General features: G+C 46.8%; 1 long non-coding RNA gene across 2 annotated transcripts; it reads left to right on the top strand.

The window, feature by feature from the left end:
* The first annotated feature begins 550 nt into the window (after positions 1–550).
* On the top strand, positions 551–19,098 carry LOC142931084 (uncharacterized). Of its 2 annotated transcripts, XR_012947091.1 has the most exons (4): positions 551–1,364; positions 9,810–9,890; positions 15,594–15,683; positions 17,840–19,098. It is a non-coding gene; the product is annotated as an uncharacterized LOC142931084 (long non-coding RNA). The 2 variants fall into 2 exon arrangements; XR_012947092.1 differs by lacking the exons at positions 551–1,364; positions 9,810–9,890 and adding an exon at positions 12,264–15,069.
* Positions 19,099–22,179: the final 3,081 nt, after the last annotated feature.

Here is a 22,179-nt window from a genome sequence, read left to right as displayed (position 1 = left end):
AGCCGAATGGCTCACAGGGCTATACCAAATAAATGAACTATGAACTATCTCTGCCCACGTACCCTTGACCCTTGCGCAATGCCGGGATCTCACGACCGAGCGATCAGATGCACAACTTTTGGTTGCGTGCACGCGCGAGCCGAATTGCTCGCACGTGGACGTCTCGGCAACCGGTTTTGCGAGCAGTCGCGCAACTGGTTGCGAGCAGGCGCGCAACCGGTTGCGAGCGCGCGTGCCCCGTGTGTGTGTGTGCAATTGGGGTGGTTCATTGTGTCCCTTCCGACAAGCAAGCCAGCATCAGGACTAAAGGCAAGTGAAAATGAAATTGATATTTTTTTTCGATTAATGTTACTTTATTTAGTTGTGTTTTTTTACCACACAATTGCATGCAGAGTTACATGCAAATGTACAATATTTATTCTTATTTATGAGTTTAACAATGCTTCCCTTTTTTTGTTGAACCGTAACACATTTCATAACACTGACCATATGAGCATCTAAATAGAGTCTGTTACTGTTCCGACTTGCGAACCGTTCCGACTTACGAACCGTTCGACTTACGAACGGGCCTCAGTATATAATTGTGTTCCTAAGTTGATGACTGCCCTATACAACCGAGAAGATGGATTCTGGCTTAGCAATAATTGGAAGGATTTGATCAACCATTTCGGGTCTTAATTGATTGATCACGCTTACGGTGGCTTTCAGACCGCATCCATTATTTTTCGTCTCCCCCCTCCTCTTTTCCGAACATAGATGGACTCGGCCATTCCTGCAGTCACGAACACAGATGGACTCGTCCATCCCTGCAGTCACGAACACAGATGGACTCGTCCATCCCTGCAGTCACGAACTTAGATGAACTCGTCCATCTGAACAAACTGCCAAATCGCTCTCCGTGGTGCTAACGTTATAAAAAAACGCCACTTTTTTCAAAATTTTCTTGCTGTGGTTTTCACACCTGATGATGATTGCTTGTGTTGCGGTCGAAACGTCGTGAGAATTTTGTTTAATATTTTTTTATTATTTTATTGTTTCCCTTCTACGTGGTGACTTTACCGAAAGAACCAAGAATATGCCCTATACACCTTAGGGGATTTCCCACGTGTATACATAGCACAAATATGTCTGCAATGTTACCACGGCTTCAGATAAAAACCGAAATATCAGGTTTAACAAAAGAAATATTCAAATATAAAATAATTCTTGCTGCCTGGTCTCAACGATAAATGTGGAATACTTGAAGCGTACGCGAGGCGACGATCACAGTCAGTTCGCAAGCATGTGCTGCAAGTGGACGTGCTCCCGCTGTCTCATTGGGACGATCTGTTTCCCATTTCTTCCCTGCCTCATTTGCTGCTGGTGTAAGTTCGTCTCCTTAGTAAGCTTGCACTGGACGTATGTTGAACCTCTTTCGCGCTGTACGTAGCCAAGCGTGCCAATTGGAGGGGCGGAGAGCTTGCGGATAATAACGTACAACATTTTACAGTGCGTGCGCGCGTGTGTGTTTTTTAATGAATAAAGTTGATCAAATAGAAATGTTGGTTCTCACATCATCATCATCATTAGCCATAGTTTATCCACTCTTAGTTATTATTTGAGGCTTGCCTATCCCGAGATGTCTCACCGATTGTCTTTTTTAGGAGGGTCCTTGCAAATTTTCGCAATGATTGTTGTGAATATTACAATTTTGTGACCTGTCAATTGTACATCAATACTCAATATGCAAATTGAAACAATTCTAAACAATGCGAACATATATATTGTGACTTCAAACTTTCGTGCCTGCAGGAATTCATATTCTTGGTTCGTTCGGTAAAGTCACGTAGATAGAAAACAAAAATCTAAATTAAAAGCAGAACACCCACGACATTTCAATCGCAACACAAGCGGTCTTCTTCAGGTGGAGAGAAAAAAAAGCTCCTTTCTCTCCACCTGAAATAGAAGATTTTTTGCTTTTAATTTAGAATTTAGTTTTCTATCTACGTGACTTTACCGAAAGAACCAACAATATACATATATATTGTATTTAATCAGTTTAACACGTAGGCTTTCGCGACCAATATCATCCATAATACAGGGGTTTTTTTGGGTTAGATCGCGTAAATAAATATAAATGTGTCGTTAAACCCGCCACCACCCGACACAACAAATTAGTAAGAGATGTCATAACATCTATCCCTCTATTTAAGGAACGAAACAGGAGGAGGCTTTGTCCACAAATCTGCCTGCCGCCTGATGATGCCGGTTGTAATTACTGGCGAAACGTCGTACTCAGATTGTAAATGTTGTGGATTTGCTCTCCAACACACCGGTGTGTTGTAATTAAAACGAATTGGCATGTTCTGTACATGTTGTTTATGTCGTTTATTGGGAAATTTCGGTCACAGTTCCTATGATCACTGTTACATTGCATTTTATGGCTTTATTTTTGTGATTTCGAAAACGTTTTTTTTTGTTTGGCCATGTTTGATTGCTGTAGTACGGAGTTAAACGGATGGCTTTAATCTAAGTTGTCTTGTTGTTGTTGTTTGACTTGCATCCCACTGGGATTTTTGCACACAGCGTTGGTGTACGGTGCTTTTTCTGGAAGATTTTGCTGGTTTTTTCCTGGATTTTTCTGTTTGCACTGTCACATGATCACTTTAAGATGTTTTTTTGTTCATGTTTTTGTTTTTTGTTTGTTGCGGTTGCACCCGATTCAAGAGCCGAATGGCTCACAGGGCTATACCAAATAAATGAAACTGAAAACTGAAACGTGACAAACCTTACTAATTGGCTGTGTCGGGTGGTGGCGATTTAACGACACGTTTATATATTTATGCGATCTAACCCTCCAAAAAAGACACACACATTACGGTTGTATTTAATCGTTTGCGGGTAGTTTTTCAAACTTATCCAATTTGGACCGTGACGCGGGCACACAATGGCCTACTCCAAAGAATGGTCTCACGGGGATCTTGACAACGGAGGGCAGAGAAGCGACGCTCACAACAACGAGCGGAGCGCCGGGGCAGATAAAATACAGCAAGTTGGCACAGTAGGGGGCACAGGTGGTGCATCTGTAGTGTTCGATTTCACTCGGACAACTTCTGTCTTTCTTCGAACACTGCTTTATTTACAACTCTCAGCATGTCCTCCACATTCCACAGTATCCTGGTCGCCACGGCTCGCTCGCCGTGCCTCACTCGACTCGCTCGCCACCTTTGTCTCTCCACTACCCACGATGACTTCGCTTGCTCCGCACTCAGCGACTCCGCACTCAACAACTCCGCACTCAGCAACTCCGCACTCAGCAACTCCGCACTCAGCGACTCCACACACAGCGACTTCGCACACAGCGTCTTCGCACTCAGCGTCTTCGCACACAGCGTCTCCGCACACAGCGACTTCACACACAGCGACTCCGCACACAGCGACTTCGCACACAGCGTCTTCGCACTCAGCGTCTTCGCACACAGCGTCTCCGCACACAGCGACTTCACACACAGCGACTTCGCACACAGCGACTCCGCACACAGCGACTTCGCACACAGCGACTCCGCACTCAGCAACTCCGCACTCAGCGACTCCACACACAGCGTCTTCGCACTCAGCGTCTTCGCACACAGCGACTCCACACACAGCGACTCCGCACTCAGCGACTTCACACACAGCGACTTCGCACACAGCGACTCCGCACACAGCGACTTCGCACACAGCGACTCCGCACTCAGCAACTCCGCACTCAGCGACTCCACACACAGCGTCTTCGCACTCAGCGTCTTCGCACACAGCGACTTCGCACACAGCGACTCCACACACAGCGACTTCGCACACAGCGTCTTCGCACTCAGCGTCTTCGCACACAGCGACTCCACACACAGCGACTCCACACACAGCGACTTCGCACACAGCGTCTTCACACACAGCGACTCCGCACACAGCGACTCCACACACAGCGACTTCACACTCAGCGTCTTCGCACACAGCGACTCCGCACACAGCGACTCCACACACAGCGACTTCGCACACAGCGACTCCACACACAGCGACTCCGCACACAGCGACTTCGCACTCAGCGACTTCGCACACAGCGACTCCGCACACAGCAACTCCACACACAGCGACTTCGCACTCAGCGTCTTCGCACACAGCGACTCCGCACTCAGCAACTCCGCACTCAGCGACTCCACACACAGCGTCTTCGCACTCAGCGTCTTCGCACACAGCGACTCCGCACACAGCGACTTCGCACACAGCGACTCCACACACAGCGACTTCGCACACAGCGACTCCGCACACAGCGACTCCGCACACAGCGACTTCGCACACAGCGTCTTTGCACTCAGCAACTCCACACACAGCGACTCCACACACAGCGTCTTCGCACACAGCGACTTCGCACACAGCGACTTCGCACACAGCGTCTTTGCACTCAGCAACTCCACCCTTCAACTCTTAACTACAACTCTGTCTCTCAAACTCTGTCTTCCAAACTCTGTCTCTCAAACTCTGTCTTCCAAACTCTGTCTCTCAAACTCTGTCTTCCAAACTCTGTCTCTCAAACTCTGTCTTCCAAACTCTGTCTTCCCTAAGCTCTCCAACGTCAACCCATCTCCAAGCTCTCCGCTCTTCAACCCCCCTCCAAGCTCTTCATCATTCAACCCCTCTCCAAGCTCAACTCCCTTCAACTCAACTCCCCGCTGTTGACTCCGACTGCCGCCCTTATACCCGCTCTCATTACACCTCCCAATTAATTAACCCGCGTCCCAACGGCGCTCCGCGTGACCGTCGCACCTGTTTCTCGCCAGACTTCCAGACGCCTCTCCAGCCCCGGCAACAGCACCAACCAATCACAGCCGTCCACGGCTACCTCAGCTTAATTGCCCCAACATAACCTGCACTGTATTCGCCTTCGCTACAGGCTGACCCAAGATAACCCGTACTGTCTGTGTGATCATGTAATCACGCTGTTTCCACAACGCACCTTCGTACTCCACTACACATCTACCAGTCATACTCAGTCAGCCAACCCATGGTACCTGGGCCTGTCCCGACACCTCCCGTCAGCGAGCCTTCGACACTTCACTTGACGTCAAAGTGCACCTGGCCTGGCACAGGCGCCATGGTGATGTCACCGCCACTCAGTGGCGAATGAATGGCGGCTGTATTGCTATTGGCACCTGTAATCTTAGCCAGGGTGGTTGCTGTATTCAAACCGTGAAGGCACAACCGCTAGGCCACATCAGCGTCCTTCAAGCAGTGCTGGATTAGGGTCTCTCCGTGCCATCACCATCCCTATAAAACGATAAACTTTTCATTTTACCAGGTAAGGCCCCACTGAGCTATGTAGTTCTTTTTCAGAAGCCACCTTGCCCACAAATGAAAGCTCAACGAAGTGGCTTATCGCGCGGACATTTATAACAAGCAAATGCCCCAAATGTAGAGAGAAAACCCGGAGAAAAATCCACGCGACCACGGGCAGAGAGAGGGAGAGAGAGAACACGCAAACTCCAAATATACAGCAGGCGTCAGGGTCAGGATCAAACCGTCGACCTCCTGTATACAAGGCGAGGTAGTAACATCTCGCCACCGTGGCGCCTTCTTGCCTAACAGGGCATCTACTCTTCTAAGATGGCAGACACCTCATGGCATCTTCCAGAACATGTCTTCAGCCACTGGAAGACTCGACTAAATGAATCTACATCTGGAAGCCATATGATTTTTGAATGTATTTTATTCACGATGTGTCTGCTGACTCTCCAGCAATGCCTCCCACCCCTGGACAGGTAGGGAGGGCACGACTGTAGTGAATGCCATGCGCTGATGTGACGATGATCAGTGGGGACGCTGGTGACAAGGCTCCCCTTGTCACCAGCTCCCCTTGTCACCAGCTAGAGAGGTGAATCAAGTTCGGAGACAGAAACACGTGTTGCGTGTCTTGATGAATGTGAATTATCCATAATAGAGGAGTTTTTGGGGTTAGATCGCGTAAATATGTAAATGTGTCGTTAAAACCCGCCACCATCCGACACAGCCAACTAGTAAGGGTTGTCACGTAAACAGAACGTGGCCAATTCGTCACTAGTACAGCACTAGTGTATAGTGTAGTGTAGTGGTATGGTAGTGTATAGTGTAGTGTATAGTGTAGTGTATAGTAGTGTATAGTGTAGTGTATAGTGTAGTGTATAGTAGTGTATAGTGTAGTGTATAGTGTAGTGTATAGTAGTGTATAGTGTAGTGGTATGGTAGTGTATAGTGTAGTGTATAGTAGTGTATAGTGTAGTGTATAGTGTAGTGTATAGTGTAGTATACTAGTACAGCACTAACCGGTGTGTTGGAGACCACACTTCTGCGTTCTTGCACATCTACGCCTCTATATAAGGAATGAAACAGGTGGAGGACTTCTCCACAAATCTGGCTGTCGCCTGATGAAGCTGGTTGTAATCACTGGCGAAACGTCGTACTCAGTTTGTAAATGTTGTGGCTTGGCTCTCCAACACACCGGTGTGCTGTACTAGTATACTACACTATACACTACACTATACACTACTATACACTACACTATACACTACACTATACACTACCATACCACTACACTATACACTAGTGCTGTACTAGTGACGAATTGGCCATGTTCGGTTTACGTGACAACCCTTACAAGTTGGCTGTGTCGGTTGGTGGCGGGTTTTAACGACACATTTATATATTTACGTGATCTAACTCCAAAAAAAACCTCTATTATGGATGATATTGGTCGCGAAAGCCTACGTGTCAAACGAATGTGAATCAAATATTAACTTAAAGCTTATCGTGACTGCAGGAATTAATATTATTTGGTCTTGATTTGAAGCTGTCGTGACTGCAGCAATCCTTCTTCAGTAGTTTTTTTTTGCTGTGGTTGTCTCACCTGATGGCGATTGCTTGTGTTGCGATCGAAACGTCGTGCTCTATTATTTTTCTACCTACGTGACTTTACCGAAAGAACCAAAGAGTATTCTTGGGTCTTTCGGTAAAGTCACGTAGATAGGTTCAAAGAAAATAACAAAAAAGAACAAAAAACTACGAAGTTTGGATCGCAATACAAGCGGTCGTCTTTAGGAAAAGGGGGGTTAGCTTCCAAGGCAAACTGTTTATGAGGGTTTGATATGGGCGTAGCCCAAATGTCAGCGGCCAATGATAATGTAAGTGGTGAGCAGCCAACCCGATGGTGGTTGGTTTTCCACCAATCAGAGGGCTGCCAGGTGAAAATTAGCATGTTAAAGAGAGATTAGCATATTCTTGGTTCTTTCGATAAAGTCACGTAGAAGGGAAACAATGAAAGAATAAAAATATAAAACAATAAAATTATCAGGACGTTTCGACTGCAACGCAAGCAATCATCATCAGGCGTGAAAACCACAGCAAGAAAATTTGAAGAAAAAAAACGCCACTTTTTTCACACCCGATGATGATGATGATGATTTCTTGTGTTGCAGTCGAAACGTCGTGAGAATTTTTTTATTGTTTTATATTTTTATTATTTTATTGTTTCCCTTCTACGTGACTTTACCGAAAGAACCAAGAATATGAATCCCTGCAGTCACGAAAGCTTTAAATCAGAGATTAGCATGTTAATGGGAGAACGCAGAGCCGCAGCCAAGGGGTCAGCGTGCGAAGTGACTGTGAAAGCGCAAGGTTTGAAATGGGCGTAGAGCACAACTAACATCGGAAGGTGGTAGTATGCCGTCCTTTTCCACCTCCATGGTGAATTTGATGGCTGGGTGTATGGAATTGATGTGGTTGAGGAATTGGTTCAGAGCCGGTCGGCCATGTGGCCAGATGACGGAGGTGTCATCTACGTATATCTCCTAGAAGAACGGACGTAGAGTGGATGCCTGGATGGCATCTGTCTCAATTTTTTCCATGAAAACATTGGCTACAACTGAAGATAAGGGAGAACCCATTGGGATACCTTCAACTTGTTTGTAGAATGTTCCATTCCAGGTGAAGTAAGTGTTGGTGAGGCAGTGTCTCACCAGGGCCGGTACATCAGCATTCAGTCCTTGTTGGACCAAATCTTTAATGATTGCAACGTTGTCAAGCACAGGAACTTTGGTAAACAAAGAGACTACATCGAAACTAACGAGCAATTCACCTGGAGATAGTGAGATGTCCTTAATTAACGATACCAAGTGAGCTGAGTTGAGTACAGCTGAGGTGGTCTTACCAATGAATGGTTGTAACGTCTCACCTGGAGATAGTGAGATGTCCTTAATTAACGATACCAAGTGAGCCAAGTTAAGTACAGCTGAGGTGGTCTTATCAGTGAATGGTTGTAAGGTCTCAGACAGAAATCGGGCCAGTTTGTAGGTGGGTGAGTCAATGGTGGAGACGATAGGACGAAGGGGTGTCCCTTCTTTACGGATTTTTGGTAAGCCAAACAATCTGGGTGGTCTAGCAGCAGAGGGCTTTAAGGATAACCGCTTGGTTGGTACGATCAAAAGATGTCAAATCGGTGATGATATTGTTGGTTTTCGTAACGAGGCGGTTGGTGGGATCTCTTTTAATTTTGGTATAGCTACCATCATTAAGTAGGTCCTGAATTGTGTTATTGTACGTGGTTTTGTCCATGATAACGGTGGCATTGCCCTTGTCAGCTGAGAGTATGACGATGTCATCTCTCTTTTTTTTATTGAGTAAGCTCAGTTGTCAAATTAAAACTCCCCGTTTAATCTGATGCTACTTAAAAGTCCATCGAGACAACATATCAACAATGATCTGCACTATGCATACTTGCTCACCTCGGGGGATTTCCTGCATGAAATAAATATGTCTGCAACGATACCGTCACTCGATATAAAATACCGAAATATCAGGTTTAACAACACGCAAACAAATGCAAACGCCACACTTGCAGGGTCAGTGCTAGACTTGCAGTGCTTCACGTGTGCAAGGTGTGGCATGAATACAGTTCACAATCATGCGCTGCAAGTGGGCACATGCTCGCCACCGTGTATGCATCACGGTGGCTAGGAGATGTTAACTCCCTCGCCTGGTATGCATATTTGGAATTTACGTGTCTCTCTCTCCCTGTGGTCACGTGGATTTTTTTTCCCGGGACCTCCGTTTTTTTCCCTCCACATTTAGACTCAATATCACGCGTTCAGAGTGGTTGGCTGCTATACACTTTACACCTGATAAGCCACTTCCGTTGAGCTATCATTTTTTGGCCGGGTCACTTCTAGCTCAGTGGGCCATACCTGGTCAAATAAAACATATTTTAATAGCTTAAAGTTGTAAGAATAGTTTTTACCCTTTCTGGCAATAAAACATGTGTTGAGATGTAAAACACCAAACAGAAACCTTCTTCAAGGAATCCTGTCTGCATTAACCACACGTACTTGTGGTGAACATGCAAACAAAAATACGCCGTGATAATATCTGCAGCGTCTGTGAAAGTGAAAAGGTTTCTGTTTGGTGTTTTAACATCTTATCACGTGTCTTATTGCTAGGAAGGGTAAAAAAACATATTCTTATCTTTTGACACTCGCAAGAAAGGTCCCAGTTTGGAATTCTATTCATTAAGTACACGTGTGGATGCAATATTACGAACGTGGGTTGAAAAAAAACCCAAGCATAGTCTTCACTTAGTCAAATGTCAACGTTGGTTTGCACATAATGAGCCATGTTCGATCCCCTGCTGGATGAGGGACTCTCCATGCCGTCACCATCCCTCTCGGTCCCGCATGTCCACTGAACTCGTCACTTCGGTGTGTCGGGAGCTGATGTGAGATGTTTTGGATTGCATACTTTTAAAATATTGTGGGCACGTTTCACGATCGCAGTGATTGACGACGCAGACGAGAATTCGTGCAATCGTCAGGTTCCGGTTGTCAACGTGCGACCTCCAGCCAACAGGCGACCAGGTGAGACGCGTTCATTCCCACCCCCCCCCCCCCCCCCCAAAAAAAAAAGAATGGCATTCTGCATTGCTCATTTAGCCACGAATCTTAGCAGCGTTCATTGAAGTGCTGTTGTCCCGACAGTTCTGTTCCTTCACCTGAAGAAGGCCACTTGTGTTGTGGCCGAAACGTCGTGAGAATTTTATTATTTTATTCTCATTCTACGTGGTGGTGACTTTACCGAAAGAACCAAAGAGAATGAACAGTGATGCGCAGGCATGCTGGCAACTGGGCACGCCACGTATACTATCGCTGCTTCCAGAAAACAGGTGTCTTTGGGTTAGATCGCGTACATATGTAAATGTTGTGTCGTTAAACCCGCCACCACCCGACACAGCCAACTAGTAAGGGTTGTCACGTAAACAGAACGTGGCCAATTCGTCACCAGTGCGGCACTAGTGTATAGTGTAGTGTAGTGGTATGGTAGTGTATAGTGTAGTGTATAGTAGTGTAGTGTATAGTGTAGTGTATAGTGTAGTGTATAGTGTAGTGTATAGTGTAGTGTATAGTGTAGTGTATAGTGTAGTGTATAGTGTAGTCGATAGTGTAGTGTATAGTGTAGTGTATAGTAGTGTAGTGTATAGTAGTGTAGTGTATAGTGTAGTGTATAGTGTAGTATATTGTATAGTGTAGTGTATAGTGTAGTGTATAGTGTAGTGTATATAGTAGTGTATAGTGTAGTGTATAGTGTAGTGTATAGTGTAGTCGATAGTGTAGTGTATAGTGTAGTGTATAGTAGTGTAGTGTATAGTAGTGTAATGGTATAGTAGTGTATAGTAGTGCATAGTGTATAGTAGTGTAATGGTATAGTAGTGTATAGTGTAGTGTATAGTGTAGTATACGAGTACAGCACAGCGGGGTATTGGAGAGCCAAGCCACAACATTTACAATCTGAGTACGACGTTTCGCCAGTAATTACAACCGGCATCATCAGGCGGCAGCCAGATTTCTGGAGAAAGCCTCCTCCTGTTTCGTTCCTTAAATAGAGGGATAGATGTTATGACATCTCTTACTAATTTGCTGTGTCGGGTGGTGGCGGGTTTAACGACACATTTATATTTATTTACGCGATCTAACCACAAAAAACCTCGATGGAAACGAGTGACGACGTTTACATTTCTGAATCATCGATAAATCCCTCCACTGCCTTGCCCCCATCACATCTTGCTTCTGTCACCTCGAGCTAATGTCTCTCTCTCTCTGCGCCTCCCTCGCCCTGAGGCCAATCTCGTCTTCACGCTCCTTCTCCCTCCTCGCTCCCCTTGACTGGAACCAACTCCCCCATGGAGCACACACAGCACGGTTGGCTACGTACGGTGCCAAGAAAGTTCAACATACAGTGAGGGAAAAAAGTATTTGATCCCCTGCTGATTTTGTACGTTTGCCCACTAACGAAGAAATGATCAGTCTAAAATTTTAATGGTAGGTTTATTTGAACAGTGAGAGACAGAATAACAATAACAAAATCCAGAAAAACGCATGTCAAAAATGTTATAAATTGATTTGCATTTTAATGAGGGAAATAAGTATTTGACCCCCTCTCAATCAGAAAGATTTCTGGCTCCCAGGTGTCTTTTATAAGAGTGTGCTCCTAATCTCAGCTCGTTACCTGTATAAAAGACACCTGTCCACAGAAGCAATCAATCAGATTCCAAACTCTCCACCATGGCCAAGGCCAAAGAGCTCTCCAAGGATGTCAGGAACAAGATTGTAGACCTACACAAGGCTGGAATGGGCTACACGACCATTGCCAAGCAGCTTGGTGAGAAGGTGGCAACAGTTGGTGCGATTATTCGCCAATGGAAGAAACACAAAAGAACTGTCAATCTCCCTCGGCCTAGGGCTCCATGCAAGATCTCACCTCGTGGAGTTGCAATGATCATGAGAACGGTGAGGAATCAGCCCAGAACTACACGGGAGGATCTTGTCAATGATCTCAAGGCAGCTGGGACCATAGTCACCAAGAAAACAATTGGTAACACACTACGCCGTGAAGGACTGAAATCCTGCAGTGCCCGCAAGGTCCCCCTGCTCAAGAAAGCACATATACATGCCCGTCTGAAGTTTGCCAGTGAACACTTGAATGATTCAGAGGACAACTGGGTGAAAGTGTTATGGTCAGATGAGGCCAAAATGGAGCTCTTTTGCATCAACTCAACTCGCCGTGTTTGGAGGAGGAGGAATGCTGCCTATGACCCCAAGAACACCATCCCCACCGTCAAACATGGAGGTGGAAACATGCTTTGGGGGTGTTTTTCTACTAAGGGGACAGGACAACTTAACCGCATTAAAGCGACGATGGACGGGGCCATTTACCGTCAAATCTTGGATGAGAACCTCCTTCCCTCAGCCAGGGCATTGAAAATGGGTCGGGGATGGGTATTCCAGCATGACAATGACCCAAAACACACGGCCAAGGCAACAAAGGAGTGGCTCAAGAAGAAGCACATTAAGGTCCTGGAGTGGCCTAGCCAGTCTCCAGACCTTAATTCCATAGGAAATCTGTGGAGGGAGCTGAAGGTTCGAGTTGCCAAACGTCAGCCTCGAAACCTTAATGACTTGGAGAAGATCTGCAAAGAGGAGTGGGACAAAATCCCTCCTGAGATGTGTGCAAACCTGCTTTGCCAACTACAAGAAACGTCTGACCTCTGTAATTGCCAACAAGGGTTTTGCCACCAAGTACTAAGTCATGTTTTGCAGAGGGGTGAAATACTTATTTCCCTCATTAAAATGCAAATCAATTTATAACATTTTTGACATGCGTTTTTCTGGATTTTTTTGTTGTTATTCTGTCTCTCACTGTTCAAATAAACCTACTATTACAATTATAGACTGATCATGTCTTTGTCATTGGGCAAACGTACAAAATCAGCAGGGGATCAATTACTTTTTCCCTCACTGTAGAGGATGGGGAGAGAAGGCTAGGGGAGTCAGGCATTCATCTAGCAGTAGAGAGAGCCTGGCTGATGATGATGCTGATGGTGAATTAGAGGATGGGGGAGAAGGCTAGGGGAGTCAGGCATTCATCCAGCAGTGGAGAGACCCTGGCTGATGATGATACTTATGCTGATGGTGAATTAAGTGATTTTATTTTTTATTCACAATCGACTACGAACAATAATTATAATGAGACTGTGAATAGAAACCTGTTTCCCTAGCTATTGAGTACTTAAAGTGTTGAAAGAGATGCGTGCCACGGTGGTGAGGTATTAACTACCTCGCCTGGTGTACAGGAGGTCGTTGATTCGATCCCCAACCCTGACGCCTGCTGCTGCTGTATATTTGGAGTTTGCGTGTTTCTCTCTCTCATCATCATCACGGTGGCTATGAGATGTTAACTCCCTCGCCTGGTATACAGGAGGTCGTTGATTCGATCCCCAACCCTGACGCCTGCTGCTGCTGTATATTTGGAATTTGCGTGTTTCTCTCTCTCATCATCATCACGGTGGCTATGAGATGTTAACTACCTCGCCTGGTATACAGGAGGTCGTTGATTCGATCCCCAACCCTGACGCCTGCTGCTGCTGTATATTTGGAGTTTGCGTGTTTCTCTCTCTCATCATCATCACGGTGGCTATGAGATGTTAACTACCTCGCCTGGTGTACAGGAGGTCGTTGATTCGATCCCCAACCCTGACGCCTGCTGCTGCTGTATATTTGGAGTGTGCGTGTTTCTCTCTCTCATCATCATCACGGTGGCTATGAGATGTTAACTACCTCGCCTGGTGTACAGGAGGTCGTTGATTCGATCCCCAACCCTGACGCCTGCTGCTGCTGTATATTTGGAGTTTGCGTGTTTCTCTCTCTCGCTCACCACGTGGTCGCGTGGATTTTTCTCCGGGTCCTCCGGTTTTCCCCTCCACATTTCGAAGCCAACATCACGCGTTTAGAGCATTGCGCTGCTGTACAATTCCACACGATAAGCCACTTCGTTGAGCTATAATTTGTGATCGCCAGGTAGCTTCTGAAAATCAGCTGTACAGCTCAGTGGGCCTTATCCGGTAAAACATTTTATATATAGTTTAGTAAATTAAGGTCGCAAGAATGTGATGTGGACGCATTCCAGCTGCCTCGCCGGGATGACATATTTCCCATTTATTCCCTGCCTCAATTTCCCGGCTGGTGAAAGTTCATTTGTGAAATGAATGAATGACCATTACACCATGAGCAGTATTATTTTTTCTAAAGACATTTCGTTACGTGCATATCATCATCGTGAGACGTGGTCTATCCCAGAGGGGTCGGTAACCAACTTACCCAGAAGGCACCATTGTTTTTTTCAGAATTCGACATCAAAATTAAACTAAATTTTGATTTCAAGCTTTCGTGACTGCAGGGATTCATATTCTTGGTTCTTTCGGTAAAGTCACGTAGAAGGGAAACAATAAAATAATAAAAATATAAAACAATAACATTCTCACGACGTTTCGACTGCAACACAAGCAATCATCATCAGGTGTGAAAACCCACAGCAAGAAAATATGAAAACATTGGCGGGTTTTTTTTAACGTTAGCACCACGGAAAGCGATTTGACAGTTTGTTCAGATGGACGAGTCCATCTATGAAGGTGACTAAATGGATGGACGAGTCCATCTATGTTCGTGACTGCAGGGATGGACGAGTCCATCTATGTTCGGAAAAGAGGAGGGGGTAGACGAAAAATAATGGATGCGATCTGAAAGCCACCGTAAGCGTGATCAATCAATTAAGACCGCAATGCAACGTGAATAAGCGTAACGAAGCGGTACTTTGAAGAGCCGCATGCCACTCTGGTGCCGGAGATTGCCAATCCCTGGCCTATCAACCGCTGCCACACCATCAAGCATCCCTCTAGAGCGGTGGGCTCTTAACATTTACTGCAGCCTCGCACCCTTTTTGATTCTCAATCGTAAAAAAAAAACAACAACTGTATAACGATAATAAATACATGTGGGGCTTGATGAAACAAAGCAGTTGTACTTTCGTGCCCGTGATAAATTTGCGTATACGACACGATTTAGCTTCTGAAAAAATGTGGCCGTGTCTGGCGCACCCCCGGAAAGGGCATCTTGCCCCCCAGGTTAAGAGCCACCGCTCTAGAGTCTAGACGCCGCTCGTGAACTGATCTCCGTCGCTGCATCGCCGTTCTGGTCGCCCTCCCAGGTACAGTCTCCAGCCGCACGTCTCTACTGTCGTCTTGAATTATTGTGACGCGACATTGGTACATGGTAGAGCATTGTATCACGACGGCATTAGTGTGGACTTGATCATTGTTTTTTGTACCCTTTTATCCGGCAACAAAACTGACACCTTGTTTTTTTTGACAAGGAGTCATGTTTGCATTGACCACAATACCTGCGGTCGAAATGCGAACAAAAAACAACAACTCTGATAATGTATGTGGCACTGTCCTTGAAAATGATTGGTCTGCACCCGAGACAGCTTTCCTTAGAGCCTCGTCTCACATTGGTGTTGGACCAGATGACGCGTGCTCCTTTTGGCGTCATCTGTTTGTATTCCGACCAGCAGGTATTGTGGTCAATGCAAACATGACTCCTTGTCAAAAAACAAGGTGTCAGTTTTGTTTACCAGATAGAAGGGTAAAAAAAAACCAACGATCATATTTTGCTACTGGCAAAGGAGGTTCCAATATTGTGGACTTGTTTTCGAAAACATTGCCGTTGCAGTGTACGTCGTTGAAGATGAGAGCGATGACGACTTCGAATATGGCGATCGCAATCGACCCGCCTATTTCGTGGACGTGCCTACTCGCCCCGGTGAGACCGAATGCATTGCTCGTATGACATGAAAACAAAAACATTTCTTAATTGTACCAGGTAAGGCCCAACCGAGCTATATGTTGCTCATTTTTCAGAAGCGACCTGGCCACGAACGATAGCCCGACGAAGTGGCTTACCATGTGAAAATTTAGAGCAGCCATTTACTCTAAACGAGTGATGTCGAGTCTAAAGGTGGAGGGGGAAAACCGGAGGACTCGGAAAAAAAATCCACGCGACCGTAGGGAGAGACACGAAAACTCCAAATATACAGCAGCAGGCGTCAGGGTCGGGATCGAACCCACGACTTCCTGTAGACCAGGCGAGGTAGTGAACATCTCCTAGCCACCGTGATGATGATGAGAGAGAGACACGCAAACTCCAAATATGCAGCAGCAGCAGGCGTCAGGGTCGGGATCGAACCCACGACTTCCTGTATACCAGGCGAGGTAGTTAACATCTCCTAGGCACCGTGGTGATGAGAGAGAGAGAGAGACGCAGACTCCAAATATACAGCAGGCGTCAGGGTCGGGATCGAACCCACGACCTCCTGTATACCAGGCGAGGTAGTTAACATCTCCTAGCCACCGTGATGATGATGAGAGAGAGACACGCAAACTCCAAATATGCAGCAGCAGCAGGCGTCAGGGTCGGGATCGAACCCACGACTTCCTGTATACCAGGCGAGGTAGTTAACATCTCCTAGGCACCGTGGTGATGAGAGATAGAGAGACGCAGACTCCCAATATACAGCAGGCGTCAGGGTCGGGATCGAACCCACGACCTCCTGTATACCAGGCGAGGTAGTTAACATCTCCTAGCCACCGTGATGACGATGAGAGACAGAGAGAGACACGCAAACTCCAAATACACAGCATGCATCAGGGTCGGGATCGAACCCACGCTCTTCTGCATCCCAGGCGAGGTAGTTATGATTGGTAGAATTATAATCGAGATGCGTCACGATCGTCGTATGCGTCGGCCGTGATTGCAGCGCCAAGTCAAAAGCACGGTAGGATTGATGATTACCCACAGATATAGATCCATTCGGTTTCGCACTCTCGTGTGCACGTTTTCAACACGCGTTTAACGTACGGCGTGTGAGTTAGAGGCCTTGGCTGAAAAGCCTTGTGCATTGGTCACTGTCTTTTTCATGGCCACGATTTGGGTAAACCTTTGAATCAATGTTGTCCGCGTTTTTTTATTGGAGAAGTCCCTAATGGGAACAGAACTCTATACTCAAATTTTAATTGGATCATTAGACCTCCTTTGCCAGGTCTAATGATGTAGATGCTCACCCCGAGCCCTCATTACTTTGACAGTGCAATGTCTTTGAGCTGTACGCCTTTTGGCGTCATCTGGTCGAGCACCAATTGGGTCGAGGCTTAAAAGAAAGCCGTCCCTTGGTGTGGACCAATCAGTTTCAAGGACAATGCATCATATTATCATAGTGTGTTTTTTGTTTGCATTTTGACTGCAGGTATTGTGGTTAATGCAGACATGAATCCTTGTAAAAAGGTTTCAGTTTTGTTGACAGAAAAAATGGGAAAAACCTTATTATTATTATAATTTAATTGGATCTTTACAAGAGTCATCATGAACCATGTTACAGACGAATGGACAGCCAGACAGAGCGAATGCATTCACGCCTTCAATCTTTGTTGGGAAGCATCAAGGGATACACTGGCACGTGCGAACTCAGATAATATGCACATTGTGACCAAGTCAAAGTTGGGCACTGCACTGGCAAGGTGTTTACTACCTCGCCTGGTGTGCAGGAAGTCGTGGATTCCATCCCGACCCTGACGCCTGCTGCTGTACATTTGGAGTTTGCGGTGTCTCCGATCCATTGGTCGCGTGGATTTTCCTCTGGGTCCTCCGGTTTCCCCCCCTCCATTTAGAATAAAAATCACGCGTCCAGAGTATATCGCTGCTTTGAATGTCCGCTTGATTAGCCACTTTGTTGAGCTATAATTTGTTATATCCAGGTCGCTTCGGAAAAAGAGCTACGTAGCTCAGTGGGCATTACCTGGTAAAATAACACAAAATATTTACGTTTTAAAATACGTTTTTTATATACTTTTCAGTGATTTTTGTATCTCGTATTCCCCCCACCCCTCTATCCGTACACGCCTGCTTCACGCGTTGGACCCCAGCTCATGACTACAGAGTTCAACGTCGCGCACCGCCTCCACAACCCCAAGTTTTGGCCGCCAATGTGGAACAAGCGGTCATATTTGACCGTGCGCTGGGTCAGGCTGTGATGGCAGAGCGAATTTGCGCAGTTGTCGCCGATGGCCATGGGAACATGCACGTGGTGGAGACCGTTGAAATTAACGCCATAGGTTAAGTTTCTATAGCATTGTGTAACACGATGCAAAACTAAATTCTCGGCGTAAATTTTGCGTTGACAAAAATTGGTTGCTCGCTTACACAGGCGCATGATATGTACTGCGTGCAATCTATTCTTCACGAGAATTACACGGCTTGGGGCGGTACTTATGATTAAATGATCAAATGCATAGCAAGGCAATTGCACATGGCACGTGATCTCTAACGGCAGATCGTGCGTAATGAACAGGCCGGTCGAGAGACACCTGGGCTTTGGGTACAAAATGTCGGTTCGGAGTCCCCCATCTCTTCCCATCCCCCCATCACCATATTTAGCTTGGATAGTCAACAGTCTTCAATTCAATATTACTCTTTCGGGAAATCCTATTAATTCTTGTATTTAGCATGCACGCACTCATACTTTGCCCATCGCGGATTTAACCATTAGCACCAAATAAACATCGCGAGATTCCTGCATGTAAAGTACTTCAACTGCACTGCGCGCGATGACGCTGCCACTGAAGAATACACGCGCCACCTTGCGTCACGTGCAGCCCATTGCAGGTCACAGGTCACGTGTTCCCAGCATCCGGTGAGGTTCAGTGGCATGATTGTCCCTACATTATATATATATTTACATATATTGTGCTGTATGCGCTATACTCAACTCTACAGAAAATATGAACGCAGGAAAGCCTCTCTATCCACGAGGGTTACGTTCTTGAAAACGCTCGCCGATGCAGAATTCGCGAATGCGGAAACCTTGTTTCAGTGTGAAAACTTGGGGTTGTGTTCCTGGTACGAGTGAACATCGGTGTGTGTGTGTGTGTGGGGGGGGGGTAAAGTTTTCATTGCTACAATGAATAATAAAACATAAGGAAGAATGTGGTTTTTTTATTACCGATGATGATTTGACGACGATGGAGGTGGTGGTGGTGGCGATGTGTTTTGACAACAACCGCCACACACTGGTGATCATTTCAGCGCTGTGGAGAGCGCTCGCCGCTGTTTTTAACGGGCCTCGCCGTCGACTCGTTGACACCAAAACGTAAATAACGAGTCGACTGAGATAAGGGGCCGTCTATAAATGACTTCACGCACCTAGGGAGGGTGTGGTCAGACATTTGTGACGATGTGTGACGAGAGGGGGGGGGGGTGTTTGAGAAATGTGACGTCACGTGAAAATGCGCAACTTTAAATAAATATAGACAACACCTTCTATTTAATTAAATTGACTTTCTAATAAATGTTTTCTCCTACAACATCAGAGTGCAGCGCCACATTAAACACGCACTACAATGACAATAGTTTAAAGCGATTAAAAGCATTTTTTTTATTTTTTTGGAGGGGGGGAGCAAAGCTTTGTGACGTCATATTTGAGGGGGGGGGGTCTGACTTTTTGTGACGCCGCGTGACGAGAGGGGGAGGGGGGGGTCAAAAATCCTCCAAAATCGCGTGACGTCATTTGTGAATGGCCCCGAAGTAGCAGAAAGTCAACGTGGACCGTGGGCAAGCGAGGGGCAGTGTCGAATCTTCGCAGGCCGCGTCAAATGTCACCCACCGTGATGGGCCCACCTCCCGCGGTGTGGGTGGTCTGCAGGCACTGGGAACTCCCTCGTGAATACCGCAGTCTGGCGGGTCGCGGACGGGGAATTGGAGTAGGTTGAGAAACTCGTGAAAAATAAATTGTGAAATTCGCGAATGTTGACCGTATTCTACATTGAAAATACTTCCTCGTCCATGTTTGAGTGAAGGTAGAGTAACATAGCACCAAAGGAGGAGGGCATTGTATAACGACTCCGTGAAGCAAACCATTTCGATTTCTGACATGGCTTAAGAGTTTGCGGATCGCGGAATTTCCAATTGCGGCTATTTTCAAGAACATAACCCACCCGCGATGGGCGAGGTTTGTGCGTGTTCATCAGATGCAACAATACACTCGTTTGAGCCTCCTCCTATACCCGATACCGCTTCATTCTTTACACTGACGCTCTCCCTCGGAAATAAAGACAAAATCCACCGTGACAATCCAAACCCCGCATGTTCGGGGAAGCTGTGACACAATGTGTTGTTAGCCACCGGGGAAAGGCGAATCAGCGGGGTTGGCCAGAGGCCCCCCAGGACGGGAGGCCACTGCGGGTTAGCGACTCCATCCGAGGGTTTGGGGTTCGCGTGAACGTGGGCATGAGAGCACCCAGAGTCGGAATGGAAGGTGACCATTTCGCGTTATACAGGGCACACACCAGCCTACGTTTCTGAGAAACAGGACGTACAATCGAAAGCACTTGAATCCACGCAAAGCGATGGGATGCACGTGTGTGTGTGTTGAACTTATTTCGCACCATACGTGGCCGACCGCGCTAATCGGAGGTGCAGGGGGGGGGGGAGAGGACAACAAACTAAACACTAAAAGACAGTTCTCAAGAAATGAGTTTTCAATCTGGTGACTTAAAAGTGCATAGCTCCAGTAGCTTCCTGACAACGGCAGGCTGAGCGTTCCAGACGGCCGCAGAATGATCCACACGTGGCACAGCAGCCAAAAAGCGGATTCTCAATAGCCCATTGCGAATCTATATCCTATAACTATCAGTGTGAAAACTGAACATTATTGATATATTTCGATCTATTACCTTGTCTCTTATACGATCACGAATTATTATTATTCGTGATCGCATGAAACAAAAGTAGTTTAAATCGATCTTGATTTGAAGCTTTCGTGACTGCAGGAATCTATACTCTTTGGTTCTTTCGGTAAAGTCACGTGGGAAGTTGTTTCTTGCTGTGGTTGTCCCGTCTGGTGACGGACGCTTGTGTCGCCATCGAAACGTCGTGATCTAGACATTTTCTATCTACGTGACTTTACCGAAAGAACCAAAGAGTATGGTTTTAATCGAGTTGGAGGAGTTGGGTGTCCAAGAGACGCTAACGCTTGAGCGCCATCTGGCGCCTGAGCCTTGCTGGACACGTGAATGTCGTCTCGGATTGTACAAAGCGCTTGACGAGAATTAAAAAAATGGTGCGCATTCGTTATTGGCTGATGAGGAAAGGGGGGAAGGGATTTAGGTGTTGGGGGAGAATGGTGAGGGAGGGTGATGGTAGGGAGAGGGAGGGGGGTGAGGTGCGGTGAGGGAGGATGGTGAGGGAGGGTGATGGTAGGGAGAGGGAGGGGGGTGAGGGAGGATGGTGAGGGAGGGTGATGGTAGAGAGAGGGAGGGGGGGTGAGGTGAGGTGAGGGAGGATGGTGAGGGAGCGTGATGGTAGAGAGAGGGAGGGGGGGTGAGGTGGGGTGAGGGAGGATGGTGAGGGAGGGTGATGGTAGAGAGAGGGAGGGGGGTGAGGTGAGGGAGAATGGTGAGGGAGGGTTATGGTAGGGAGAGGGAGGGGGGTGAGGTGAGAAAGGATGGTGAGGAGCGGGAGGACGTCACCGGCAGTGTCGGCGTCTGTGGCAACGCTCCTCGTGTTTGGGCACCGCCGGGCCAGCCGGCTTCAGGCCGGCCACGCGTGGCGCCACTGGGGGGGGTCCCGTCGTGGAACGAGTTTGGGCGGGGGGGAGGGGGGAGCACGGGGGGGGCACGGGGGGCACGGGGGGGCACGGGTAGGCATGGGGGGACAATGCCCCCCACACCCCCCCCAACAGGACACCTTTAATAAAGTATTTTCAGGAGTTTACAATGAAGGTGTAAAGTTCATAATCTGCACCCACGATTCCTCATGTGAGAGACGAGGCGCCCCACCCCGCCTCTGCTGTGCATGCACGTCGACTACCGTCTCAATACAGTAGAGTGAACATAGTGAACATAGTGCATAGAGTGAATATAGTGAATGGCACCATCGAGGTCCGTGGTCTTCACTCATTAGTAACGGTGTAAAAAGAAAAATGTGTTACTTCAAATAAAGTCCTGGTCACATAAGCAAAGTTTGCGGGGAATAATATCAATTTTTCTCTACTTTTTAGGCATAAGCAATTAAAAATAACACGTAGAACCCAGGGACAAAAATAGTGTTACGTAGTGAATTATCACCAGCGGCGTGAGGGCAGCCAAACACACTTGTGAAACCATTGTTGGGGTTGACTCCTCTAATTACGAACGTTCGACTTACGAACTTTCCGAGTTACGAACAAACCCGGTCACGTACGGCCCAGTTGCCTGCTCGACCCGAGAGT

This window comes from Petromyzon marinus, chromosome 48, assembly GCF_048934315.1.
Source record: "Petromyzon marinus isolate PM22_M1 ecotype Great Lakes invasive population chromosome 48, UKy_Petmar_22M1.pri1.0, whole genome shotgun sequence".
Taxonomy (NCBI): domain Eukaryota; kingdom Metazoa; phylum Chordata; class Hyperoartia; order Petromyzontiformes; family Petromyzontidae; genus Petromyzon; species Petromyzon marinus.
The sequence above is the reverse complement of the archived record's forward strand: the minus strand, read 5'-3'. Positions and strand labels throughout refer to the sequence as shown.